General features: G+C 43.0%; 21 non-coding genes across 21 annotated transcripts; all 21 read right to left on the reverse strand.

The window, feature by feature from the left end:
- Positions 1–6394: 6394 nt before the first annotated feature.
- Positions 6395–6476, reverse strand: TRNAL-AAG (transfer RNA leucine (anticodon AAG)). Its single transcript has one exon. It is a non-coding gene; the product is annotated as a tRNA-Leu (tRNA).
- A 574-nt stretch (positions 6477–7050) lies between these two features.
- On the reverse strand, positions 7051–7132 carry TRNAL-UAG (transfer RNA leucine (anticodon UAG)). The gene has a single exon. It is a non-coding gene; the product is annotated as a tRNA-Leu (tRNA).
- Positions 7133–8014: 882 nt separating this feature from the next.
- Positions 8015–8096, reverse strand: TRNAL-AAG (transfer RNA leucine (anticodon AAG)). The gene has a single exon. It is a non-coding gene; the product is annotated as a tRNA-Leu (tRNA).
- A 574-nt stretch (positions 8097–8670) lies between these two features.
- On the reverse strand, positions 8671–8752 carry TRNAL-UAG (transfer RNA leucine (anticodon UAG)). Its single transcript has one exon. It is a non-coding gene; the product is annotated as a tRNA-Leu (tRNA).
- Positions 8753–9634: 882 nt separating this feature from the next.
- Positions 9635–9716, reverse strand: TRNAL-AAG (transfer RNA leucine (anticodon AAG)). Its single transcript has one exon. It is a non-coding gene; the product is annotated as a tRNA-Leu (tRNA).
- Positions 9717–10290: 574 nt separating this feature from the next.
- TRNAL-UAG (transfer RNA leucine (anticodon UAG)) lies at positions 10291–10372 on the reverse strand. The gene has a single exon. It is a non-coding gene; the product is annotated as a tRNA-Leu (tRNA).
- Positions 10373–11888: 1516 nt separating this feature from the next.
- On the reverse strand, positions 11889–11970 carry TRNAL-UAG (transfer RNA leucine (anticodon UAG)). The gene has a single exon. It is a non-coding gene; the product is annotated as a tRNA-Leu (tRNA).
- A 1516-nt stretch (positions 11971–13486) lies between these two features.
- Positions 13487–13568, reverse strand: TRNAL-UAG (transfer RNA leucine (anticodon UAG)). Its single transcript has one exon. It is a non-coding gene; the product is annotated as a tRNA-Leu (tRNA).
- A 1536-nt stretch (positions 13569–15104) lies between these two features.
- TRNAL-AAG (transfer RNA leucine (anticodon AAG)) lies at positions 15105–15186 on the reverse strand. The gene has a single exon. It is a non-coding gene; the product is annotated as a tRNA-Leu (tRNA).
- Positions 15187–15760: 574 nt separating this feature from the next.
- Positions 15761–15842, reverse strand: TRNAL-UAG (transfer RNA leucine (anticodon UAG)). The gene has a single exon. It is a non-coding gene; the product is annotated as a tRNA-Leu (tRNA).
- Positions 15843–16724: 882 nt separating this feature from the next.
- Positions 16725–16806, reverse strand: TRNAL-AAG (transfer RNA leucine (anticodon AAG)). The gene has a single exon. It is a non-coding gene; the product is annotated as a tRNA-Leu (tRNA).
- A 574-nt stretch (positions 16807–17380) lies between these two features.
- On the reverse strand, positions 17381–17462 carry TRNAL-UAG (transfer RNA leucine (anticodon UAG)). Its single transcript has one exon. It is a non-coding gene; the product is annotated as a tRNA-Leu (tRNA).
- An 882-nt stretch (positions 17463–18344) lies between these two features.
- TRNAL-AAG (transfer RNA leucine (anticodon AAG)) lies at positions 18345–18426 on the reverse strand. Its single transcript has one exon. It is a non-coding gene; the product is annotated as a tRNA-Leu (tRNA).
- A 574-nt stretch (positions 18427–19000) lies between these two features.
- TRNAL-UAG (transfer RNA leucine (anticodon UAG)) lies at positions 19001–19082 on the reverse strand. Its single transcript has one exon. It is a non-coding gene; the product is annotated as a tRNA-Leu (tRNA).
- Positions 19083–20598: 1516 nt separating this feature from the next.
- TRNAL-UAG (transfer RNA leucine (anticodon UAG)) lies at positions 20599–20680 on the reverse strand. The gene has a single exon. It is a non-coding gene; the product is annotated as a tRNA-Leu (tRNA).
- Positions 20681–21551: 871 nt separating this feature from the next.
- Positions 21552–21633, reverse strand: TRNAL-AAG (transfer RNA leucine (anticodon AAG)). The gene has a single exon. It is a non-coding gene; the product is annotated as a tRNA-Leu (tRNA).
- A 574-nt stretch (positions 21634–22207) lies between these two features.
- TRNAL-UAG (transfer RNA leucine (anticodon UAG)) lies at positions 22208–22289 on the reverse strand. The gene has a single exon. It is a non-coding gene; the product is annotated as a tRNA-Leu (tRNA).
- A 1516-nt stretch (positions 22290–23805) lies between these two features.
- TRNAL-UAG (transfer RNA leucine (anticodon UAG)) lies at positions 23806–23887 on the reverse strand. The gene has a single exon. It is a non-coding gene; the product is annotated as a tRNA-Leu (tRNA).
- Positions 23888–24769: 882 nt separating this feature from the next.
- Positions 24770–24851, reverse strand: TRNAL-AAG (transfer RNA leucine (anticodon AAG)). The gene has a single exon. It is a non-coding gene; the product is annotated as a tRNA-Leu (tRNA).
- Positions 24852–25422: 571 nt separating this feature from the next.
- On the reverse strand, positions 25423–25504 carry TRNAL-UAG (transfer RNA leucine (anticodon UAG)). Its single transcript has one exon. It is a non-coding gene; the product is annotated as a tRNA-Leu (tRNA).
- Positions 25505–26364: 860 nt separating this feature from the next.
- On the reverse strand, positions 26365–26446 carry TRNAL-AAG (transfer RNA leucine (anticodon AAG)). The gene has a single exon. It is a non-coding gene; the product is annotated as a tRNA-Leu (tRNA).
- Positions 26447–26659: the final 213 nt, after the last annotated feature.

Raw genomic sequence — 26659 nt, forward strand, 5'->3', positions numbered from 1 at the left:
GCTACGGTACATAGGCTTGAGTGCGGTACAGTCTGCTGTTCTGTAAGGACCGCTATCGGTCCACAATAGATAGGGTTGACGTGCACCACTGCTGACCGCTGCCCTATACTGCAGCAGTCCTTCAGCGGTATAGGGACTGACGTACAGTCTGCTAAACACTAATACACAACCTGCTTGGTCCACAAAAGTTCTTATAAGGACTGGTAACTTGGTATAGGGTGCTACGGTACATAGGCTTGAGTGCGGTACAGTCTGCTGTTCTGTAAGGACCGCTATCGGTCCACAATAGATAGGGTTGACGTGCACCACTGCTGACCGCTGCCCTATACTGCAGCAGTCCTTCAGCGGTATAGGGACTGACGTACAGTCTGCTAAACACTAATACACAACCTGCTTGGTCCACAAAAGTTCTTATAAGGACTGGTAACTTGGTATAGGGTGCTACGGTACATAGGCTTGAGTGCGGTACAGTCTGCTGTTCTGTAAGGACCGCTATCGGTCCACAATAGATAGGGTTGACGTGCACCACTGCTGACCGCTCACCTATACTGCAGCAGTCCTTCAGCGGTATAGGGACTAAGAGTTTTGTCACAGGGTCATTTAAAAAATGACATGCAGAGGAAGAGGCAGGCCCTTCCGCAGGGGTGGTAGGGGTAGGGCAGGAGCAACAGGCTTGAGCCAAAGTGGGAAGTTGCAGAAGGTGCGTTCAATTACTTTAAAGGATGCACCAGACTTGGTTGAGTGGCTCGCTCAGCCTTACTCTTCTGCACCCTCCTCATCCTCTCGATCTGCACCCTCTTCTTCACTCTCTGCTATGTGCACCCCCAAAGACACTACCACCAACAACACGACCACCACCACCACCACCACATACCTTCCGCTTGAGTCACTGGAATTATTTTCCGATCCATATCAAGAGGACATTTCTGATGCGCAGCCACTCTTGGTATTGGATCAGGAAGAGGAGGTAGCAACAAGCGCTACTCAGCAGTCTGACGCCAGTACCCAGATCAGCCCAAGGAGGAGGTTGGTCCCCGGTGTTGCTGCCTACTCTACTTATAGCGGTGGGGAAGGTGACGTTGATGATGACGTGTCTAGTGATGTCACGTGGGTGCCCACAAGAGAGGAAGAGGAGGGGAGTTCAGAGGGAGATATGGACCAGCAGATAGGGAGGAGAAGCAGCAATGACTTACATTGCACAGCAGGGACAAAGCAGACTGCAAATGTATCAGGAGCGAGTCATCGACCATGTACGGTCACATCTGGCGCTCCCAGGACACCGGCACATGGCTCCGCAGTGTGGGCTTTTTTTAACGTGTCCGCTGCTGACAATAGCGTTGCCATCTGCAATCTTTGCAGTCAACGCGTTAGTCGCGGTAAGCCCAATACTCACCTAGGGACGACCGCCTTAAGAAGGCACATGAGCAGCCATCACCGAGCCCAGTGGGAGCAACGGAACACACAAAGCCACACTGCAGGCTCTCACCGTCCAGCCTCGTCTTCTACTTCTCCTTCTCCTCTCTCCTCACAATTGTCCTCCACTCCACCTTCCATCACGCCAAGCTCACATTTTTCTGCAAAAAGGCAGGCTTCCGTGGGCCTAATGTTTGAGCGTAAAAAAATGATGACGCCGGATAACCCTCTTGCCCAACGGTTGGCGGCTGGCTTGTCAGAACTCATAGCCCGCCAACTACTGCCATATAAACTGGTGGACTCGGAGGCCTTTCGCAAATTTGTGGCCATTGGAACACCACAATGGAAGGTCCCAGGAAGGAAGTATTTCTCAGAGAAGGGCATCCCAGAGCTATATGGCCATGTTCAGCGGCAAGTGAATGTATCTCTGGCACACAGTGTCGGTGCCAAGATACATCTGACCACAGACACGTGGTCTAGCAAACACGGGCAGGGAAGGTATATCAGTTTTACTGCCCACTGGGTGAACCTTCTGACGGCCGTCAAGCATGTAACCCGTGGCACCCGTGTAGATTTGGTTTTACCGCCACGGATTGCATGCAGGCCTGACTCTTCTTCTCCTCCTCCTACTCCATCCTCCTCCCTCTCCTCCTCAGCTGCCTCCTCCTTTTCCGCTGCTAGCGTCTCTTCCACTGCACCGCCCAAGCTCCCCAGAACCTATTCCACATGCCAGGTGAGACGTTGCCATGCCGTGCTGCGTCTGTTGTGCCTGGAAGCAAAGAGCCACACTGGCCCGGCACTCCTTTCAGCTTTGCGTTCACAGGCAGATGAGTGGCTAACACCGCTCAATTTGACAGTTGGTAAAGTGGTGTGTGACAACGGTGCCAATCTGCTTAGCGCATTGAAACAGGGCAAAATCACGCACGTGCCGTGCATGGCACACGTCTTAAACTTGGTCGTGCAGCGATTCCTTGTCAAATACCCTGGGGTCCAGGACATCTTGCGGCAGGCAAGGAAAATCTCGGCCCATTTCAGAAGATCTTACACGGCCATGGCTCGCCTTGCTGACATTCAGCGGCGACACCATCTGCCGGTCAGACGTCTTATTTGCGATTGCCCGACGCGATGGAACTCAACCTTCTATATGCTTGATAGGCTGCTCCAGCAGAAACGTGCAGTTAACGTCTACCTGTATGAACTCTGCGAAAGAAACGGTTCTGGGGAGCTGGGTTTTTTTTCACCGCGCCAGTGGCTGCTCATGCGCGACACATGCAGACTTCTGCGGCCATTTGAGGAGATCACCAAACTGGTCAGTCGCAGCCATGGCGCCATCAGTGACATGGTACCTTATGCCTTCTTTCTGGAGCGTGCATTGCGTCGTGTCATTGATCAGGCTGTGGAGGAGCAGGAGCGGGAAGATGAGGAAGTCGCAATGCTGGATGAATTCCCAGGGGGGGCTACTCTATCTGAGACAAGTCAACAACAGGAGTCTGATGAGGAGTCAGAGGAGGATGGTGCCGGGGCGGATGAGCAGGAGCAAGAAGAGCATGCTTTAAACCTTTCTGGGATCCCTGTTGTGCGAGGATGGGGAGAGGAGAATGAAGAGGACGACATTATCCTGGATGATGAGCAGGAGCCAGGCCACCACACCGCTTCCACTTTAGTGCAAATGGGGGCCTTCATGCTCCAGTGTTTTAATAGGGACCCCCGTATAAAAAGCATGAGGGTCAAGGACCAGTACTGGGTGGCAACGTACTTAGACCCCCGGTACAAACACAAAATGGCGGAAATGTTACCGCCGTCGCAGAGGGCTGTCAGAATGCAGCACTTCCAGGCCTTGCTTCGAGAAATGCTGCATTCTGCTTTTGCGTGCGCTGGCAGAGGAGCAATTCCCACTCCCAGAGAAGGATTTGCGGGTACCAATCCAACAGCGCCTGCAAGAAGAGGCCGGTTTGAAGATGTGTTGGTGACTTCGGATATGAGGTCATTCTTTCAGCCGACCCATCGACAGGTGTCATCCGGATCCAGCATCAGGGAACGCCTAGACCGTCAGGTGTCCGACTACATTGGGTTAACGGCCGATGTGGACGCTCTGAGGAGTGATGAACCCCTAGACTACTGGGTGGGCAGGCTTGACCTCTGGCCAGAGCTTGCCCAATTTGCAATCGAACTGTTGGCTTGCCCCTCATCCAGTGTCCTGTCCGAAAGGACGTTCAGCGCAGCAGGGGGGATTGTGACCGATAAGCGTACTCGCCTAGCTCACCACAGTGTTAACTACCTCACATTTCTAAAAATGAATGAGGCATGGATCTCGGAGGAATTCAACACATGTGATCAGTAGACCATGTATATGTCTATAAACAATTTTTGGAATCAAGCACACAGACCTTCTTAATTCATTTGGCTCACTTCCCTGACCCAAAAAAGCACACCGTACTATATGCCCCTACCCTCCTCTTTGAAGAGGTTGAGCGGTGTCATATTTCTACTGGGGCTGCTTATTATGAGGGGTTCCCACCATCCCTGTGCTGTGCTGACTTCCTCCTGGGTGTTCTTATTATGAGGGGCTCCCACCATCCCTGTGCTGTGCTGACTTCCTCCTGGGGGTTCTTATTATGAGGGGATCACACCATCCCTGTGCTGTGCTGACTTCCTCCTGGGGCTGCTTACGGTGCTGCTGTCAGCGCTGTATGTCACGGAGCTGCTGTCAGCGCTGTATGTCACGGAGCTGCTGTCAGCGCTGTATGTCACGGAGCTGCTGTCAGCGCTGTATGTCACGGAGCTGCTGTCAGCGCTGTATGTCACGGAGCTGCTGTCAGCGCTGTATGTCACGGAGCTGCTGTCAGCGCTGTATGTCACGGAGCTGCTGTCAGCGCTGTATGTCACGGAGCTGCTGTCAGCGCTGTATGTCACGGAGCTGCTGTCAGCGCTGTATGTCACGGAGCTGCTGTCAGCGCTGTATGTCACGGAGCTGCTGTCAGCGCTGTATGTCACGGAGCTGCTGTCAGCGCTGTATGTCACGGTGCTGCTGTCAGCGCTGTATGTCACGGAGCTGCTGTCAGCGCTGTATGTCACGGAGCTGCTGTCAGTGCTGTATGTCACGGAGCTGCTGTCAGCGCTGTATGTCACGGAGCTGCTGTCAGCGCTGTATGTCACGGAGCTGCTGTCAGCGCTGTATGTCACGGTGCTGCTGTCAGCGCTGTATGTCACGGAGCTGCTGTCAGCGCTGTATGTCACGGAGCTGCTGTCAGCGCTGTATGTCACGGAGCTGCTGTCAGCGCTGTATGTCACGGAGCTGCTGTCAGCGCTGTATGTCACGGAGCTGCTGTCAGCGCTGTATGTCACGGTGCTGCTGTCAGCGCTGTATGTCACGGAGCTGCTGTCAGCGCTGTATGTCACGGAGCTGCTGTCAGTGCTGTATGTCACGGAGCTGCTGTCAGCGCTGTATGTCACGGAGCTGCTGTCAGCGCTGTATGTCACGGAGCTGCTGTCAGCGCTGTATGTCACGGTGCTGCTGTCAGCGCTGTATGTCACGGAGCTGCTGTCAGCGCTGTATGTCACGGAGCTGCTGTCAGCGCTGTATGTCACGGAGCTGCTGTCAGCGCTGTATGTCACGGAGCTGCTGTCAGCGCTGTATGTCACGGAGCTGCTGTCAGCGCTGTATGTCACGGTGCTGATGTCAGTGCTCTGTATTACGGTGCTGCTGTCAGTGCTCTGTATCTCCTGCACCCTCTTGTTTGCCTACCCTGGTCCCTGACCTTCCCTCTCCTCCATTGCCTTCATTAGCTCCATAGTCCTGAATTGTCAGAACAATTTCCCAAATAAAAAAAAAATGCTTGTAGTTATCGATCCCAAATTCACCTCATACATGTATTATGCTATTGTCCAGGTGGTGGGACTACGTGCTACCCCCTAATAATTACCCCGTGGCCGCAAATTCGACCTAAAGGTTTGCGAAATTCGCCTCCCATTGAAGTCAATGGAGCCCGCGGCGAACGGTCGTTTTCGCGAACGTTTGTGTCCGTTCGCGTTTCGCGTTCGCGAAACGTCCCGTCGGAAGTTCGTCCATCACTACGCTAGACCGCTCGGCCATGCTACCTGTGAAAGTGCTCTTGCTAAGGACTAAAAAGAGGCATGACAGTCTACATTCCATGCTCTGCATTCATTGTGTGTATGTGACATGTGCGTAACATGTATGTCATGTGTGTCATATGTATGTAACGTGTGTGACATGTATTTCATAAGTGTATGACATGTATGTAACATGCATTCAACATGTATGTCATATGTATGTATAATCTGTGTAATATGTGTGTAACACGTATGTAATATGTGTTATATGTATGCCATATGTGTATTGTGTGTCATATGTGTAACATGTATGTAACATGTGTGTACCATGCATGTCATATGCATGCCATATGTGTGTAACATGTATGTAAGATATGTGCAACATGCATGTCATATGTGTGTCATATTAATGTAACATGTGTGTGACATGCATGGCATATGTGTGTAGCATGTATGTGATGTGTATGACATGTATGTTATATGTGTGTAATATGTGTAACATGCATGTGACATGTGTGTAAAATTGTGTCTAAATGGTGTGTAACATGAGTGTGACATGTATGTAACATGCATGCAACATGTATATCATATGTATGTAACATTTGTGTAATATGTGTGAACTATGTGTGTAATATGTAAGTAGCACGTGTGTCACATGTGTGTAACATGTATGTCATATGTGTGTAGTGTGTGTAGCATGTATGTAATATGTGCACAACATGCATATTATATGTATGTATCATGTATCAAACAAAACATGCAATGATTGCAGCTTTTCTAATGCTGCTAAAGCAGAGAGGTAAGTGTTTTTTGAGATTCCAGTGAGTTGGGAAAGGAACTGCAGTAAATTGCAGGAGCAAGATCAGAGAAGCTTGAGCCCTAGAGGGTAGGGATTTTGTTAAAAGGAGTTTGGCAGCAGTGGGATTCGAACCCACGCCCCCAAAGAGACTGGAGCCTTAATCCAGCGCCTTAGACCGCTCGGCCATGCTACCCATAAAAATGAACACGTTATCGACTAAAATGGGGTGGGACATTCCATGCTCTGCATTCATTGCTTGAGCTGGAGGCCTCAGAACTCTAAACTACAAGTATTCACCACTTTATCCATTATAAAAGGTAGTTGAAGTTTCACGGAGATGGCCAAGATGCCACCTTATGTGTTTCAGTCCTCTTTCTGAGGCAGCAGGTGGTGGTCACTTTACACTTGAGAGTGGACTTTGGGTGCAGCATTCTGTGGCAAGTTCACTTGGCACTCTGCTGAAAAGTGTGCCAGCTTTTCATTAGTACTGCTTGTTTTTTGGTGTCCACACTTAAAGTGTTAATGTGGAATCTAGCTTACAGGAGAGGTAATCACGTTCAGTTGGACTTGTTTTGTAACGTTGACAAGATTTCACTAGTCATCTCATCAGAAGTGTGCCCTTTTGGAAGACTTCTCAACCAAAGCATGCAATTTCCTAATGCTGCTGTTCTGAGATTCCAGTGTGTTGAGCAAGGAATGCCAGCAAAGTGCAGCAGAAACTTCAGAGACGCTTGAGCAATCAAGGATAGGCATTTGTTAAAAGAGCTTGGCAGCAGTGGGATTTGAACCCACGCCTCCAAAGAGACTGGAGCCTAAATCCAGCGCCTTAGACCGCTCGGCCATGCTACCTGTGAAAGTGCTCTTGCTAAGGACTAAAAAGAGGCATGACAGTCTACATTCCATGCTCTGCATTCATTGTTTGTATGTGACATGTACGTAACATGTATGTCATGTGTGTCATATGTATGTAACGTGTGTAACATGTATTTCATAAGTGTATGACATGTATGTAACATGTATTCAACATGTATGTCATATGTATGTATAATCTGTGTAATATGTGTGTAACACGTATGTAATATGTGTGATATGTATGCCATATGTGTATTGTGTGTCATATGTGTAACATGTATGTAACATGTGTGTACCATGCATGTCATATGCATGCCATGTGTGTGTAACATGTATGTAAGATATGTGCAACATGCATGTCATATGTGTGTCATATTAATGTAACATGTGTGTGACATGCATGTCATATGTGTGTAGCATGTATGTGATGTGTATGACATGTATGCCATATGTGTGTAATTTGTGTAACATGCATGTGACATGTGTGTAAAATTGTGTCTAAATGGTGTGTAACATGAGTGTGACATGTATGTAACATGCATGCAACATGTATATCATATGTATGTAACATTTGTGTAATATGTGTGAACTATGTGTGTAATATGTAAGTAGCACGTGTGTCACATGTGTGTAACATGTATGTCATATGTGTGTAGTGTGTGTAGCATGTATGTAATATGTGCACAACATGCATATTATATGTATGTATCATGTATCAAACAAAACATGCAATGATTGCAGCTTTTCTAATGCTGCCAAAGCAGAGAGGTAAGTGTTTTTTGAGATTCCAGTGAGTTGGGAAAGGAACTGCAGTAAATTGCAGGAGCAAGATCAGAGAAGCTTGAGTCCTAGAGGGTAGGGATTTTGTTAAAAGGAGTTTGGCAGCAGTGGGATTCGAACCCACGCCCCCAAAGAGACTGGAGCCTTAATCCAGCGCCTTAGACCGCTCGGCCATGCTACCCATAAAAATGAACACATTATCGACTAAAATGGGGTGGGACATTCCATGCTCTGCATTCATTGCTTGAGCTGGAGGCCTCAGAACTCTAAACTACAAGTATTCACCACTTTATCCATTATAAAAGGTAGTTGAAGTTTCACGGAGATGGCCAAGATGCCACCTTATGTGTTTCAGTCCTCTTTCTGAGGCAGCAGGTGGTGGTCACTTTACACTTGAGAGTGGACTTTGGGTGCAGCATTCTGTGGCAAGTTCACTTGGCACTCTGCTGAAAAGTGTGCCAGCTTTTCATTAGTACTGCTTGTTTTTTGGTGTCCACACTTAAAGTGTTAATGTGGAATCTAGCTTACAGGAGAGGTAATCACGTTCAGTTGGACTTGTTTTGTAACGTTGACAAGATTTCACTAGTCATCTCATCAGAAGTGTGCCCTTTTGGAAGACTTCTCAACCAAAGCATGCAATTTCCTAATGCTGCTGTTCTGAGATTCCAGTGTGTTGAGCAAGGAATGCCAGCAAAGTGCAGCAGAAACTTCAGAGACGCTTGAGCAATCAAGGATAGGCATTTGTTAAAAGAGCTTGGCAGCAGTGGGATTTGAACCCACGCCTCCAAAGAGACTGGAGCCTAAATCCAGCGCCTTAGACCGCTCGGCCATGCTACCTGTGAAAGTGCTCTTGCTAAGGACTAAAAAGAGGCATGACAGTCTACATTCCATGCTCTGCATTCATTGTTTGTATGTGACATGTACGTAACATGTATGTCATGTGTGTCATATGTATGTAACGTGTGTAACATGTATTTCATAAGTGTATGACATGTATGTAACATGTATTCAACATGTATGTCATATGTATGTATAATCTGTGTAATATGTGTGTAACACGTATGTAATATGTGTGATATGTATGCCATATGTGTATTGTGTGTCATATGTGTAACATGTATGTAACATGTGTGTACCATGCATGTCATATGCATGCCATGTGTGTGTAACATGTATGTAAGATATGTGCAACATGCATGTCATATGTGTGTCATATTAATGTAACATGTGTGTGACATGCATGTCATATGTGTGTAGCATGTATGTGATGTGTATGACATGTATGCCATATGTGTGTAATTTGTGTAACATGCATGTGACATGTGTGTAAAATTGTGTCTAAATGGTGTGTAACATGAGTGTGACATGTATGTAACATGCATGCAACATGTATATCATATGTATGTAACATTTGTGTAATATGTGTGAACTATGTGTGTAATATGTAAGTAGCACGTGTGTCACATGTGTGTAACATGTATGTCATATGTGTGTAGTGTGTGTAGCATGTATGTAATATGTGCACAACATGCATATTATATGTATGTATCATGTATCAAACAAAACATGCAATGATTGCAGCTTTTCTAATGCTGCCAAAGCAGAGAGGTAAGTGTTTTTTGAGATTCCAGTGAGTTGGGAAAGGAACTGCAGTAAATTGCAGGAGCAAGATCAGAGAAGCTTGAGTCCTAGAGGGTAGGGATTTTGTTAAAAGGAGTTTGGCAGCAGTGGGATTCGAACCCACGCCCCCAAAGAGACTGGAGCCTTAATCCAGCGCCTTAGACCGCTCGGCCATGCTACCCATAAAAATGAACACATTATCGACTAAAATGGGGTGGGACATTCCATGCTCTGCATTCATTGCTTGAGCTGGAGGCCTCAGAACTCTAAACTACAAGTATTCACCACTTTATCCATTATAAAAGGTAGTTGAAGTTTCACGGAGATGGCCAAGATGCCACCTTATGTGTTTCAGTCCTCTTTCTGAGGCAGCAGGTGGTGGTCACTTTACACTTGAGAGTGGACTTTGGGTGCAGCATTCTGTGGCAAGTTCACTTGGCACTCTGCTGAAAAGTGTGCCAGCTTTTCATTAGTACTGCTTGTTTTTTGGTGTCCACATTTAAAGTGTTAATGTGGAATCTAGCTTACAGGAGAGGTAATCACGTTCAGTTGGACTTGTTTTGTAACGTTGACAAGATTTCACTAGTCATCTCATCAGAAGTGTGCCCTTTTGGAAGACTTCTCAACCAAAGCATGCAATTTCCTAATGCTGCTGTTCTGAGATTCCAGTGTGTTGAGCAAGGAATGCCAGCAAAGTGCAGCAGAAACTTCAGAGACGCTTGAGCAATCAAGGATAGGCATTTGTTAAAAGAGCTTGGCAGCAGTGGGATTTGAACCCACGCCTCCAAAGAGACTGGAGCCTAAATCCAGCGCCTTAGACCGCTCGGCCATGCTACCTGTGAAAGTGCTCTTGCTAAGGACTAAAAAGAGGCATGACAGTCTACATTCCATGCTCTGCATTCATTGTTTGTATGTGACATGTACGTAACATGTATGTCATGTGTGTCATATGTATGTAACGTGTGTAACATGTATTTCATAAGTGTATGACATGTATGTCATATGTATGTATAATCTGTGTAATATGTGTGTAACACGTATGTAATATGTGTGATATGTATGCCATATGTGTATTGTGTGTCATATGTGTAACATGTATGTAACATGTGTGTACCATGCATGTCATATGCATGCCATGTGTGTGTAACATGTATGTAAGATATGTGCAACATGCATGTCATATGTGTGTCATATTAATGTAACATGTGTGTGACATGCATGTCATATGTGTGTAGCATGTATGTGATGTGTATGACATGTATGTTAAATGTGTGTAATATGTGTAACATGCATGTGACATGTGTGTAAAATTGTGTCTAAATGGTGTGTAACATGAGTGTGACATGTATGTAACATGCATGCAACATGTATATCATATGTATGTAACATTTGTGTAATATGTGTGAACTATGTGTGTAATATGTAAGTAGCACGTGTGTCACATGTGTGTAACATGTATGTCATATGTGTGTAGTGTGTGTAGCATGTATGTAATATGTGCACAACATGCATATTATATGTATGTATCATGTATCAAACAAAACATGCAATGATTGCAGCTTTTCTAATGCTGCTAAAGCAGAGAGGTAAGTGTTTTTTGAGATTCCAGTGAGTTGGGAAAGGAACTGCAGTAAATTGCAGGAGCAAGATCAGAGAAGCTTGAGCCCTAGAGGGTAGGGATTTTGTTAAAAGGAGTTTGGCAGCAGTGGGATTCTAACCCACGCCCCCAAAGAGACTGGAGCCTTAATCCAGCGCCTTAGACCGCTCAGCCATACTACCCATAAAAATGAACACGTTATCGACTAAAATGGGGTGGGACATTCCATGCTCTGCATTCATTGCTTGAGCTGGAGGCCTCAGAACTCTAAACTACAAGTATTCACCACTTTATCCATTATAAAAGGTAGTTGAAGTTTCACGGAGATGGCCAAGATGCCACCTTATGTGTTTCAGTCCTCTTTCTGAGGCAGCAGGTGGTGGTCACTTTACACTTGAGAGTGGACTTTGGGTGCAGCATTCTGTGGCAAGTTCACTTGGCACTCTGCTGAAAAGTGTGCCAGCTTTTCATTAGTACTGCTTGTTTTTTGGTGTCCACACTTAAAGTGTTAATGTGGAATCTAGCTTACAGGAGAGGTAATCACGTTCAGTTGGACTTGTTTTGTAACGTTGACAAGATTTCACTAGTCATCTCATCAGAAGTGTGCCCTTTTGGAAGACTTCTCAACCAAAGCATGCAATTTCCTAATGCTGCTGTTCTGAGATTCCAGTGTGTTGAGCAAGGAATGCCAGCAAAGTGCAGCAGAAACTTCAGAGACGCTTGAGCAATCAAGGATAGGCATTTGTTAAAAGAACTTGGCAGCAGTGGGATTTGAACCCACGCCTCCAAAGAGACTGGAGCCTAAATCCAGCGCCTTAGACCGCTCGGCCATGCTACCTGTGAAAGTGCTCTTGCTAAGGACTAAAAAGAGGCATGACAGTCTACATTCCATGCTCTGCATTCATTGTTTGTATGTGACATGTACGTAACATGTATGTCACGTGTGTCATATGTATGTAACGTGTGTAACATGTATTTCATAAGTGTATGACATGTATGTAACATGCATTCAACATGTATGTCATATGTATGTATAATCTGTGTAATATGTGTGTAACACGTATGTAATATGTGTGATATGTATGCCATATGTGTATTGTGTGTCATATGTGTAACATGTATGTAACATGTGTGTACCATGCATGTCATATGCATGCCATGTGTGTGTAACATGTATGTAAGATATGTGCAACATGCATGTCATATGTGTGTCATATTAATGTAACATGTGTGTGACATGCATGTCATATGTGTGTAGCATGTATGTGATGTGTATGACATGTATGTTATATGTGTGTAATATGTGTAACATGTGTGTAAAATTGTGTCTAAATGGTGTGTAACATGAGTGTGACATGTATGTAACATGCATGCAACATGTATATCATATGTATGTAACATTTGTGTAATATGTGTGAACTATGTGTGTAATATGTAAGTAGCACGTGTGTCACATGTGTGTAACATGTATGTCATATGTGTGTAGTGTGTGTAGCATGTATGTAATATGTGCACAACATGCATATTATATGTATGTATCATGTATCAAACAAAACATGCAATGATTGCAGCTTTTCTAATGCTGCTAAAGCAGAGAGGTAAGTGTTTTTTGAGATTCCAGTGAGTTGGGAAAGGAACTGCAGTAAATTGCAGGAGCAAGATCAGAGAAGCTTGAGCCCTAGAGGGTAGGGATTTTGTTAAAAGGAGTGGGATTCGAACCCACGCCCCCAAAGAGACTGGAGCCTTAATCCAGCGCCTTAGACCGCTCGGCCATGCTACCCATAAAAATGAACACGTTATCGACTAAAATGGGGTGGGACATTCCATGCTCTGCATTCATTGCTTGAGCTGGAGGCCTCAGAACTCTAAACTACAAGTATTCACCACTTTATCCATTATAAAAGGTAGTTGAAGTTTCACGGAGATGGCCAAGATGCCACCTTATGTGTTTCAGTCCTCTTTCTGAGGCAGCAGGTGGTGGTCACTTTACACTTGAGAGTGGACTTTGGGTGCAGCATTCTGTGGCAAGTTCACTTGGCACTCTGCTGAAAAGTGTGCCAGCTTTTCATTAGTACTGCTTGTTTTTTGGTGTCCACACTTAAAGTGTTAATGTGGAATCTAGCTTACAGGAGAGGTAATCACGTTCAGTTGGACTTGTTTTGTAACGTTGACAAGATTTCACTAGTCATCTCATCAGAAGTGTGCCCTTTTGGAAGACTTCTCAACCAAAGCATGCAATTTCCTAATGCTGCTGTTCTGAGATTCCAGTGTTTTGAGCAAGGAATGCCAGCAAAGTGCAGCAGAAACTTCAGAGACGCTTGAGCAATCAAGGATAGACATTTGTTAAAAGAGCTTGGCAGCAGTGGGATTTGAACCCACGCCTCCAAAGAGACTGGAGCCTAAATCCAGCGCCTTAGACCGCTCAGCCATGCTACCTGTGAAAGTGCTCTTGCTAAGGACTAAAAAGAGGCATGACAGTCTACATTCCATGCTCTGCATTCATTGATTGTATGTGACATGTACGTAACATGTATGTCATGTGTGTCATATGTATGTAACGTGTGTAACATGTATTTCATAAGTGTATGACATGTATGTAACATGCATTCAACATGTATGTCATATGTATGTATAATCTGTGTAATATGTGTGTAACACGTATGTAATATGTGTGTAACACGTATGTAATATGTGTGATATGTATGCCATATGTGTATTGTGTGTCATATGTGTAACATGTATGTAACATGTGTGTACCATGCATGTCATATGCATGCCATATGTGTGTAACATGTATGTAAGATATGTGCAACATGCATGTCATATGTGTGTCATATTAATGTAACATGTGTGTGACATGCATGGCATATGTGTGTAGCATGTATGTGATGTGTATGACATGTATGTTATATGTGTGTAATATGTGTAACATGCATGTGACATGTGTGTAAAATTGTATCTAAATGGTGTGTAACATGAGTGTGACATGTATGTAACATGCATGCAACATGTATATCATATGTATGTAACATTTGTGTAATATGTGTGAACTATGTGTGTTAGACCGCTAGACCGCTCGGCCATGCTACCTGTGAAAGTGCTCTTGCTAAGGACTAAAAAGAGGCATGACAGTCTACATTCCATGCTCTGCATTCATTGTGTGTATGTGACATGTACGTAACATGTATGTCATGTGTGTCATATGTATGTAACGTGTGTGACATGTATTTCATAAGTGTATGACATGTATGTAACATGCATTCAACATGTATGTCATATGTATGTATAATCTGTGTAATATGTGTGTAACACGTATGTAATATGTGTTATATGTATGCCATATGTGTATTGTGTGTCATATGTGTAACATGTATGTAACATGTGTGTACCATGCATGTCATATGCATGCCATATGTGTGTAACATGTATGTAAGATATGTGCAACATGCATGTCATATGTGTGTCATATTAATGTAACATGTGTGTGACATGCATGGCATATGTGTGTAGCATGTATGTGATGTGTATGACATGTATGTTATATGTGTGTAATATGTGTAACATGCATGTGACATGTGTGTAAAATTGTGTCTAAATGGTGTGTAACATGAGTGTGACATGTATGTAACATGCATGCAACATGTATATCATATGTATGTAACATTTGTGTAATATGTGTGAACTATGTGTGTAATATGTAAGTAGCACGTGTGTCACATGTGTGTAACATGTATGTCATATGTGTGTAGTGTGTGTAGCATGTATGTAATATGTGCACAACATGCATATTATATGTATGTATCATGTATCAAACAAAACATGCAATGATTGCAGCTTTTCTAATGCTGCTAAAGCAGAGAGGTAAGTGTTTTTTGAGATTCCAGTGAGTTGGGAAAGGAACTGCAGTAAATTGCAGGAGCAAGATCAGAGAAGCTTGAGCCCTAGAGGGTAGGGATTTTGTTAAAAGGAGTTTGGCAGCAGTGGGATTCGAACCCACGCCCCCAAAGAGACTGGAGCCTTAATCCAGCGCCTTAGACCGCTCGGCCATGCTACCCATAAAAATGAACACGTTATCGACTAAAATGGGGTGGGACATTCCATGCTCTGCATTCATTGCTTGAGCTGGAGGCCTCAGAACTCTAAACTACAAGTATTCACCACTTTATCCATTATAAAAGGTAGTTGAAGTTTCACGGAGATGGCCAAGATGCCACCTTATGTGTTTCAGTCCTCTTTCTGAGGCAGCAGGTGGTGGTCACTTTACACTTGAGAGTGGACTTTGGGTGCAGCATTCTGTGGCAAGTTCACTTGGCACTCTGCTGAAAAGTGTGCCAGCTTTTCATTAGTACTGCTTGTTTTTTGGTGTCCACACTTAAAGTGTTAATGTGGAATCTAGCTTACAGGAGAGGTAATCACGTTCAGTTGGACTTGTTTTGTAACGTTGACAAGATTTCACTAGTCATCTCATCAGAAGTGTGCCCTTTTGGAAGACTTCTCAACCAAAGCATGCAATTTCCTAATGCTGCTGTTCTGAGATTCCAGTGTGTTGAGCAAGGAATGCCAGCAAAGTGCAGCAGAAACTTCAGAGACGCTTGAGCAATCAAGGATAGGCATTTGTTAAAAGAGCTTGGCAGCAGTGGGATTTGAACCCACGCCTCCAAAGAGACTGGAGCCTAAATCCAGCGCCTTAGACCGCTCGGCCATGCTACCTGTGAAAGTGCTCTTGCTAAGGACTAAAAAGAGGCATGACAGTCTACATTCCATGCTCTGCATTCATTGTTTGTATGTGACATGTACGTAACATGTATGTCATGTGTGTCATATGTATGTAACGTGTGTAACATGTATTTCATAAGTGTATGACATGTATGTAACATGTATTCAACATGTATGTCATATGTATGTATAATCTGTGTAATATGTGTGTAACACGTATGTAATATGTGTGATATGTATGCCATATGTGTATTGTGTGTCATATGTGTGACATGTATGTAACATGTGTGTACCATGCATGTCATATGCATGCCATGTGTGTGTAACATGTATGTAAGATATGTGCAACATGCATGTCATATGTGTGTCATATTAATGTAACATGTGTGTGACATGCATGTCATATGTGTGTAGCATGTATGTGATGTGTATGACATGTATGCCATATGTGTGTAATTTGTGTAACATGCATGTGACATGTGTGTAAAATTGTGTCTAAATGGTGTGTAACATGAGTGTGACATGTATGTAACATGCATGCAACATGTATATCATATGTATGTAACATTTGTGTAATATGTGTGAACTATGTGTGTAATATGTAAGTAGCACGTGTGTCACATGTGTGTAACATGTATGTCATATGTGTGTAGTGTGTGTAGCATGTATGTAATATGTGCACAACATGCATATTTTATGTATGTATCATGTATCAAACAAAACATGCAATGATTGCAGCTTTTCTAATGCTGCCAAAGCAGAGAGGTAAGTGTTTTTTGAGATTCCAGTGAGTTGGGAAAGGAACTGCAGTAAATTGCAGGAGCAAGATCAGAGAAGCTTGAGTCCTAGAGGGTAGGGATTTTGTTAAAAGGAGTTTGGCAGCAGTGGGATTCGAACCCACGCCCCCAAAGAGACTGGAGCCTTAATCCAGCGCCTTAGACCGCTCGGCCATGCTACCCATAAAAATGAACACATTATCGACTAAAATGGGGTGGGACATTCCATGCTCTGCATTCATTGCTTGAGCTGGAGGCCTCAGAACTCTAAACTACAAGTATTCACCACTTTATCCATTATAAAAGGTAGTTGAAGTTTCACGGAGATGGCCAAGATGCCACCTTATGTGTTTCAGTCCTCTTTCTGAGGCAGCAGGTGGTGGTCACTTTACACTTGAGAGTGGACTTTGGGTGCAGCATTCTGTGGCAAGTTCACTTGGCACTCTGCTGAAAAGTGTGCCAGCTTTTCATTAGTACTGCTTGTTTTTTGGTGTCCACACTTAAAGTGTTAATGTGGAATCTAGCTTACAGGAGAGGTAATCACGTTCAGTTGGACTTGTTTTGTAACGTTGACAAGATTTCACTAGTCATCTCATCAGAAGTGTGCCCTTTTGGAAGACTTCTCAACCAAAGCATGCAATTTCCTAATGCTGCTGTTCTGAGATTCCAGTGTGTTGAGCAAGGAATGCCAGCAAAGTGCAGCAGAAACTTCAGAGACGCTTGAGCAATCAAGGATAGGCATTTGTTAAAAGAGCTTGGCAGCAGTGGGATTTGAACCCACGCCTCCAAAGAGACTGGAGCCTAAATCCAGCGCCTTAGACCGCTCGGCCATGCTACCTGTGAAAGTGCTCTTGCTAAGGACTAAAAAGAGGCATGACAGTCTACATTCCATGCTCTGCATTCATTGTTTGTATGTGACATGTACGTAACATGTATGTCATGTGTGTCATATGTATGTAACGTGTGTAACATGTATTTCATAAGTGTATGACATGTATGTAACATGTATTCAACATGTATGTCATATGTATGTATAATCTGTGTAATATGTGTGTAACACGTATGTAATATGTGTGATATGTATGCCATATGTGTATTGTGTGTCATATGTGTAACATGTATGTAACATGTGTGTACCATGCATGTCATATGCATGCCATGTGTGTGTAACATGTATGTAAGATATGTGCAACATGCATGTCATATGTGTGTCATATTAATGTAACATGTGTGTGACATGCATGTCATATGTGTGTAGCATGTATGTGATGTGTATGACATGTATGCCATATGTGTGTAATTTGTGTAACATGCATGTGACATGTGTGTAAAATTGTGTCTAAATGGTGTGTAACATGAGTGTGACATGTATGTAACATGCATGCAACATGTATATCATATGTATGTAACATTTGTGTAATATGTGTGAACTATGTGTGTAATATGTAAGTAGCACGTGTGTCACATGTGTGTAACATGTATGTCATATGTGTGTAGTGTGTGTAGCATGTATGTAATATGTGCACAACATGCATATTATATGTATGTATCATGTATCAAACAAAACATGCAATGATTGCAGCTTTTCTAATGCTGCCAAAGCAGAGAGGTAAGTGTTTTTTGAGATTCCAGTGAGTTGGGAAAGGAACTGCAGTAAATTGCAGGAGCAAGATCAGAGAAGCTTGAGTCCTAGAGGGTAGGGATTTTGTTAAAAGGAGTTTGGCAGCAGTGGGATTCGAACCCACGCCCCCAAAGAGACTGGAGCCTTAATCCAGCGCCTTAGACCGCTCGGCCATGCTACCCATAAAAATGAACACATTATCGACTAAAATGGGGTGGGACATTCCATGCTCTGCATTCATTGCTTGAGCTGGAGGCCTCAGAACTCTAAACTACAAGTATTCACCACTTTATCCATTATAAAAGGTAGTTGAAGTTTCACGGAGATGGCCAAGATGCCACCTTATGTGTTTCAGTCCTCTTTCTGAGGCAGCAGGTGGTGGTCACTTTACACTTGAGAGTGGACTTTGGGTGCAGCATTCTGTGGCAAGTTCACTTGGCACTCTGCTGAAAAGTGTGCCAGCTTTTCATTAGTACTGCTTGTTTTTTGGTGTCCACATTTAAAGTGTTAATGTGGAATCTAGCTTACAGGAGAGGTAATCACGTTCAGTTGGACTTGTTTTGTAACGTTGACAAGATTTCACTAGTCATCTCATCAGAAGTGTGCCCTTTTGGAAGACTTCTCAACCAAAGCATGCAATTTCCTAATGCTGCTGTTCTGAGATTCCAGTGTGTTGAGCAAGGAATGCCAGCAAAGTGCAGCAGAAACTTCAGAGACGCTTGAGCAATCAAGGATAGGCATTTGTTAAAAGAGCTTGGCAGCAGTGGGATTTGAACCCACGCCTCCAAAGAGACTGGAGCCTAAATCCAGCGCCTTAGACCGCTCGGCCATGCTACCTGTGAAAGTGCTCTTGCTAAGGACTAAAAAGAGGCATGACAGTCTACATTCCATGCTCTGCATTCATTGTTTGTATGTGACATGTACGTAACATGTATGTCATGTGTGTCATATGTATGTAACGTGTGTAACATGTATTTCATAAGTGTATGACATGTATGTCATATGTATGTATAATCTGTGTAATATGTGTGTAACACGTATGTAATATGTGTGATATGTATGCCATATGTGTATTGTGTGTCATATGTGTAACATGTATGTAACATGTGTGTACCATGCATGTCATATGCATGCCATGTGTGTGTAACATGTATGTAAGATATGTGCAACATGCATGTCATATGTGTGTCATATTAATGTAACATGTGTGTGACATGCATGTCATATGTGTGTAGCATGTATGTGATGTGTATGACATGTATGTTATATGTGTGTAATATGTGTAACATGCATGTGACATGTGTGTAAAATTGTGTCTAAATGGTGTGTAACATGAGTGTGACATGTATGTAACATGCATGCAACATGTATATCATATGTATGTAACATTTGTGTAATATGTGTGAACTATGTGTGTAATATGTAAGTAGCACGTGTGTCACATGTGTGTAACATGTATGTCATATGTGTGTAGTGTGTGTAGCATGTATGTAATATGTGCACAACATGCATATTATATGTATGTATCATGTATCAAACAAAACATGCAATGATTGCAGCTTTTCTAATGCTGCTAAAGCAGAGAGGTAAGTGTTTTTTGAGATTCCAGTGAGTTGGGAAAGGAACTGCAGTAAATTGCAGGAGCAAGATCAGAGAAGCTTGAGCCCTAGAGGGTAGGGATTTTGTTAAAAGGAGTTTGGCAGCAGTGGGATTCTAACCCACGCCCCCAAAGAGACTGGAGCCTTAATCCAGCGCCTTAGACCGCTCAGCCATACTACCCATAAAAATGAACACGTTATCGACTAAAATGGGGTGGGACATTCCATGCTCTGCATTCATTGCTTGAGCTGGAGGCCTCAGAACTCTAAACTACAAGTATTCACCACTTTATCCATTATAAAAGGTAGTTGAAGTTTCACGGAGATGGCCAAGATGCCACCTTATGTGTTTCAGTCCTCTTTCTGAGGCAGCAGGTGGTGGTCACTTTACACTTGAGAGTGGACTTTGGGTGCAGCATTCTGTGGCAAGTTCACTTGGCACTCTGCTGAAAAGTGTGCCAGCTTTTCATTAGTACTGCTTGTTTTTTGGTGTCCACACTTAAAGTGTTAATGTGGAATCTAGCTTACAGGAGAGGTAATCACGTTCAGTTGGACTTGTTTTGTAACGTTGACAAGATTTCACTAGTCATCTCATCAGAAGTGTGCCCTTTTGGAAGACTTCTCAACCAAAGCATGCAATTTCCTAATGCTGCTGTTCTGAGATTCCAGTGTGTTGAGCAAGGAATGCCAGCAAAGTGCAGCAGAAACTTCAGAGACGCTTGAGCAATCAAGGATAGGCATTTGTTAAAAGAACTTGGCAGCAGTGGGATTTGAACCCACGCCTCCAAAGAGACTGGAGCCTAAATCCAGCGCCTTAGACCGCTCGGCCATGCTACCTGTGAAAGTGCTCTTGCTAAGGACTAAAAAGAGGCATGACAGTCTACATTCCATGCTCTGCATTCATTGTTTGTATGTGACATGTACGTAACATGTATGTCACGTGTGTCATATGTATGTAACGTGTGTAACATGTATTTCATAAGTGTATGACATGTATGTAACATGCATTCAACATGTATGTCATATGTATGTATAATCTGTGTAATATGTGTGTAACACGTATGTAATATGTGTGATATGTATGCCATATGTGTATTGTGTGTCATATGTGTAACATGTATGTAACATGTGTGTACCATGCATGTCATATGCATGCCATGTGTGTGTAACATGTATGTAAGATATGTGCAACATGCATGTCATATGTGTGTCATATTAATGTAACATGTGTGTGACATGCATGTCATATGTGTGTAGCATGTATGTGATGTGTATGACATGTATGTTATATGTGTGTAATATGTGTAACATGTGTGTAAAATTGTGTCTAAATGGTGTGTAACATGAGTGTGACATGTATGTAACATGCATGCAACATGTATATCATATGTATGTAACATTTGTGTAATATGTGTGAACTATGTGTGTAATATGTAAGTAGCACGTGTGTCACATGTGTGTAACATGTATGTCATATGTGTGTAGTGTGTGTAGCATGTATGTAATATGTGCACAACATGCATATTATATGTATGTATCATGTATCAAACAAAACATGCAATGATTGCAGCTTTTCTAATGCTGCTAAAGCAGAGAGGTAAGTGTTTTTTGAGATTCCAGTGAGTTGGGAAAGGAACTGCAGTAAATTGCAGGAGCAAGATCAGAGAAGCTTGAGCCCTAGAGGGTAGGGATTTTGTTAAAAGGAGTTTGGCAGCAGTGGGATTCTAACCCACGCCCCCAAAGAGACTGGAGCCTTAATCCAGCGCCTTAGACCGCTCGGCCATACTACCCATAAAAATGAACACGTTATCGACTAAAATGGGGTGGGACATTCCATGCTCTGCATTCATTGCTTGAGCTGGAGGCCTCAGAACTCTAAACTACAAGTATTCACCACTTTATCCATTATAAAAGGTAGTTGAAGTTTCACGGAGATGGCCAAGATGCCACCTTATGTGTTTCAGTCCTCTTTCTGAGGCAGCAGGTGGTGGTCACTTTACACTTGAGAGTGGACTTTGGGTGCAGCATTCTGTGGCAAGTTCACTTGGCACTCTGCTGAAAAGTGTGCCAGCTTTTCATTAGTACTGCTTGTTTTTTGGTGTCCACACTTAAAGTGTTAATGTGGAATCTAGCTTACAGGAGAGGTAATCACGTTCAGTTGGACTTGTTTTGTAACGTTGACAAGATTTCACTAGTCATCTCATCAGAAGTGTGCCCTTTTGGAAGACTTCTCAACCAAAGCATGCAATTTCCTAATGCTGCTGTTCTGAGATTCCAGTGTGTTGAGCAAGGAATGCCAGCAAAGTGCAGCAGAAACTTCAGAGACGCTTGAGCAATCAAGGATAGGCATTTGTTAAAAGAACTTGGCAGCAGTGGGATTTGAACCCACGCCTCCAAAGAGACTGGAGCCTAAATCCAGCGCCTTAGACCGCTCGGCCATGCTACCTGTGAAAGTGCTCTTGCTAAGGACTAAAAAGAGGCATGACAGTCTACATTCCATGCTCTGCATTCATTGTTTGTATGTGACATGTACGTAACATGTATGTCACGTGTGTCATATGTATGTAACGTGTGTAACATGTATTTCATAAGTGTATGACATGTATGTAACATGCATTCAACATGTATGTCATATGTATGTATAATCTGTGTAATATGTGTGTAACACGTATGTAATATGTGTGATATGTATGCCATATGTGTATTGTGTGTCATATGTGTAACATGTATGTAACATGTGTGTACCATGCATGTCATATGCATGCCATGTGTGTGTAACATGTATGTAAGATATGTGCAACATGCATGTCATATGTGTGTCATATTAATGTAACATGTGTGTGACATGCATGTCATATGTGTGTAGCATGTATGTGATGTGTATGACATGTATGTTATATGTGTGTAATATGTGTAACATGTGTGTAAAATTGTGTCTAAATGGTGTGTAACATGAGTGTGACATGTATGTAACATGCATGCAACATGTATATCATATGTATGTAACATTTGTGTAATATGTGTGAACTATGTGTGTAATATGTAAGTAGCACGTGTGTCACATGTGTGTAACATGTATGTCATATGTGTGTAGTGTGTGTAGCATGTATGTAATATGTGCACAACATGCATATTATATGTATGTATCATGTATCAAACAAAACATGCAATGATTGCAGCTTTTCTAATGCTGCTAAAGCAGAGAGGTAAGTGTTTTTTGAGATTCCAGTGAGTTGGGAAAGGAACTGCAGTAAATTGCAGGAGCAAGATCAGAGAAGCTTGAGCCCTAGAGGGTAGGGATTTTGTTAAAAGGAGTGGGATTCGAACCCACGCCCCCAAAGAGACTGGAGCCTTAATCCAGTGCCTTAGACCGCTCGGCCATGCTACCCATAAAAATGAACACGTTATCGACTAAAATGGGGTGGGACATTCCATGCTCTGCATTCATTGCTTGAGCTGGAGGCCTCAGAACTCTAAACTACAAGTATTCACCACTTTATCCATTATAAAAGGTAGTTAAAGTTTCACGGAGATGGCCAATATGCCACCTTATGTGTTTCAGTCCTCTTTCTGAGGCAGCAGGTGGTGGTCACTTTACACTTGAGAGTGGACTTTGGGTGCAGCATTCTGTGGCAAGTTCACTTGGCACTCTGCTGAAAAGTGTGCCAGCTTTTCATTAGTACTGCTTGTTTTTTGGTGTCCACACTTAAAGTGTTAATGTGGAATCTAGCTTACAGGAGAGGTAATCACGTTCAGTTGGACTTGTTTTGTAACGTTGACAAGATTTCACTAGTCATCTCATCAGAAGTGTGCCCTTTTGGAAGACTTCTCAACCAAAGCATGCAATTTCCTAATGCTGCTGTTCTGAGATTCCAGTGTGTTGAGCAAGGAATGCCAGCAAAGTGCAGCAGAAACTTCAGAGACGCTTGAGCAATCAAGGATAGGCATTTGTTAAAAGAGCTTGGCAGCAGTGGGATTTGAACCCACGCCTCCAAAGAGACTGGAGCCTAAATCCAGCGCCTTAGACCGCTCGGCCATGCTACCTGTGAAAGAACTCATGCTAAGGACTAAAAAGAGGCATGACAGTCTACATTCCATGCTCTGCATTCATTGTTTGTATGTGACATGTACGTAACATGTATGTCATGTGTGTCATATGTATGTAACTTGTGTAACATGTATTTCATAAGTGTATGACATGTATGTAACATGTATTCAACATGTATGTCATATGTATGTATAATCTGTGTAATATGTGTGTAACACGTATGTAATATGTGTGATATGTATGCCATATGTGTATTGTGTGTCATATGTGTAACATGTATGTAACATGTGTGTACCATGCATGTCATATGCATGCCATGTGTGTGTAACATGTATGTAAGATATGTGCAACATGCATGTCATATGTGTGTCATATTAATGTAACATGTGTGTGACATGCATGTCATATGTGTGTAGCATGTATGTGATGTGTATGACATGTATGCCATATGTGTGTAATATGTGTAACATGCATGTGACATGTGTGTAAAATTGTGTCTAAATGGTGTGTAACATGAGTGTGACATGTATGTAACATGCATGCAACATGTATATCATATGTATGTAACATTTGTGTAATATGTGTGAACTATGTGTGTAATATGTAAGTAGCACGTGTGTCACATGTGTGTAACATGTATGTCATATGTGTGTAGTGTGTGTAGCATGTATGTAATATGTGCACAACATGCATATTATATGTATGTATCATGTATCAAACAAAACATGCAATGATTGCAGCTTTTCTAATGCTGCCAAAGCAGAGAGGTAAGTGTTTTTTGAGATTCCAGTGAGTTGGGAAAGGAACTGCAGTAAATTGCAGGAGCAAGATCAGAGAAGCTTGAGTCCTAGAGGGTAGGGATTTTGTTAAAAGGAGTTTGGCAGCAGTGGGATTCGAACCCACGCCCCCAAAGAGACTGGAGCCTTAATCCAGCGCCTTAGACCGCTCGGCCATGCTACCCATAAAAATGAAGACATTATCGACTAAAATGGGGTGGGACATTCCATGCTCTGCATTCATTGCTTGAGCTGGAGGCCTCAGAACTCTAAACTACAAGTATTCACCACTTTATCCATTATAAAAGGTAGTTGAAGTTTCACGGAGATGGCCAAGATGCCACCTTATGTGTTTCAGTCCTCTTTCTGAGGCAGCAGGTGGTGGTCACTTTACACTTGAGAGTGGACTTTGGGTGCAGCATTCTGTGGCAAGTTCACTTGGCACTCTGCTGAAAAGTGTGCCAGCTTTTCATTAGTACTGCTTGTTTTTTGGTGTCCACATTTAAAGTGTTAATGTGGAATCTAGCTTACAGGAGAGGTAATCACGTTCAGTTGGACTTGTTTTGTAACGTTGACAAGATTTCACTAGTCATCTCATCAGAAGTGTGCCCTTTTGGAAGACTTCTCAACCAAAGCATGCAATTTCCTAATGCTGCTGTTCTGAGATTCCAGTGTGTTGAGCAAGGAATGCCAGCAAAGTGCAGCAGAAACTTCAGAGCTTGAGCAATCAAGGATAGGCATTTGTTAAAAGAGCTTGGCAGCAGTGGGATTTGAACCCACGCCTCCAAAGAGACTGGAGCCTAAATCCAGCGCCTTAGACCGCTCGGCCATGCTACCTGTGAAAGTGCTCTTGCTAAGGACTAAAAAGAGGCATGACAGTCTACATTCCATGCTCTGCATTCATTGTTTGTATGTGACATGTACGTAACATGTATGTCATGTGTGTCATATGTATGTAACGTGTGTAACATGTATTTCATAAGTGTATGACATGTATGTCATATGTATGTATAATATGTGTAATATGTGTGTAACACGTATGTAATATGTGTGATATGTATGCCATATGTGTATTGTGTGTCATATGTGTAACATGTATGTAACATGTGTGTACCATGCATGTCATATGCATGCCATATGTGTGTAACATGTATGTAAGATATGTGCAACATGCATGTCATATGTGTGTCATATTAATGTAACATGTGTGTGACATGCATGGCATATGTGTGTAGCATGTATGTGATGTGTATGACATGTATGTTATATGTGTGTAATATGTGTAACATGCATGTGACATGTGTGTAAAATTGTGTCTAAATGGTGTATAACATGAGTGTGACATGTATGTAACATGCATGCAACATGTATATCATATGTATGTAACATTTGTGTAATATGTGTGAACTATGTGTGTAATATGTAAGTAGCACGTGTGTCACATGTGTGTAACATGTATGTCATATGTGTGTAGTGTGTGTAGCATGTATGTAATATGTGCACAACATGCATATTATATGTATGTATCATGTATCAAACAAAACATGCAATGATTGCAGCTTTTCTAATGCTGCTAAAGCAGAGAGGTAAGTGTTTTTTGAGATTCCAGTGAGTTGGGAAAGGAACTGCAGTAAATTGCAGGAGCAAGATCAGAGAAGCTTGAGCCCTAGAGGGTAGGGATTTTGTTAAAAGGAGTTTGGCAGCAGTGGGATTCGAACCCACGCCCCCAAAGAGACTGGAGCCTTAATCCAGCGCCTTAGACCGCTCGGCCATACTACCCATAGAAATGAACATGTTATCGACTAAAATGGGGTGGGACATTCCATGCTCTGCATTCATTGCTTGAGCTGGAGGCCTCAGAACTCTAAACTACAAGTATTCACCACTTTATCCATTATAAAAGGTAGTTGAAGTTTCACGGAGATGGCCAAGATGCCACCTTATATGTTTCAGTCCTCTTTCTGAGGCAGCAGGTGGTGGTCACTTTACACT

The sequence above is a fragment of the Lithobates pipiens genome, unplaced genomic scaffold, assembly GCF_037356315.1.
Source record: "Lithobates pipiens isolate NorthernLeopardFrog02 unplaced genomic scaffold, aLitPip1_a1.2 Scaffold_28, whole genome shotgun sequence".
NCBI classification, from domain to species: Eukaryota; Metazoa; Chordata; class Amphibia; order Anura; family Ranidae; genus Lithobates; species Lithobates pipiens.